Raw genomic sequence first — 681 nt, forward strand, 5'->3', positions numbered from 1 at the left:
AAAGGGTTTTGTTCACATGAACAATCTGGACTCTAAATTACACAGTTTTTATATGCATTATACCTGTAATATTTAAATGTATTGCACAATATCATACCTACACATGAATTTGTACACTTCAGCATTTTCCTGACATCTTCACATGAATTTGTACACTTCAGCATTTTCCTGACATCTTCAGGATTGATTCAAATCTGTCAAAGTGTTTAGATCACTGGCAAAATGCAGTTCATTGTCCGTAACGATGGGTTTATCTGAAGTTGACATTCCTGTCATTGATTTCATGCTGTCCCACTCTTTTTAGGATTATTGGCTTCCAGAAGCTCTGTGTGCCACGTTTGCTTTGTTGCTTGCCTCAGTTTGATTTTCAGTTGTTTTTCTGTCTCTAAGTGCTCCAAAATCTTTATTTTTGATCTCATAAAAAAGTATGAAGTACCAGATAATGTAAATATTGAAATAAAGTGCAACTACCTGAACAACCCCGACTCCAAAAAAGTTGGGACACTGTAAAATGTAAATAAAAAATAATGCAATGATTTGTAAATTCTTTCTGACTCATATTCAAATGAATACAGTCCAAATATAAGATATTTAATGTTCAAACTGATAAATTGTTTTTTATTCTGCATTTGATGTTGCAACATGTTCCAAAAATGTTGGGACAGAGGCAACAGAAGACGG

The sequence above is a fragment of the Epinephelus moara genome, chromosome 24, assembly GCF_006386435.1.
Source record: "Epinephelus moara isolate mb chromosome 24, YSFRI_EMoa_1.0, whole genome shotgun sequence".
NCBI lineage: Eukaryota > Metazoa > Chordata > Actinopteri > Perciformes > Serranidae > Epinephelus > Epinephelus moara.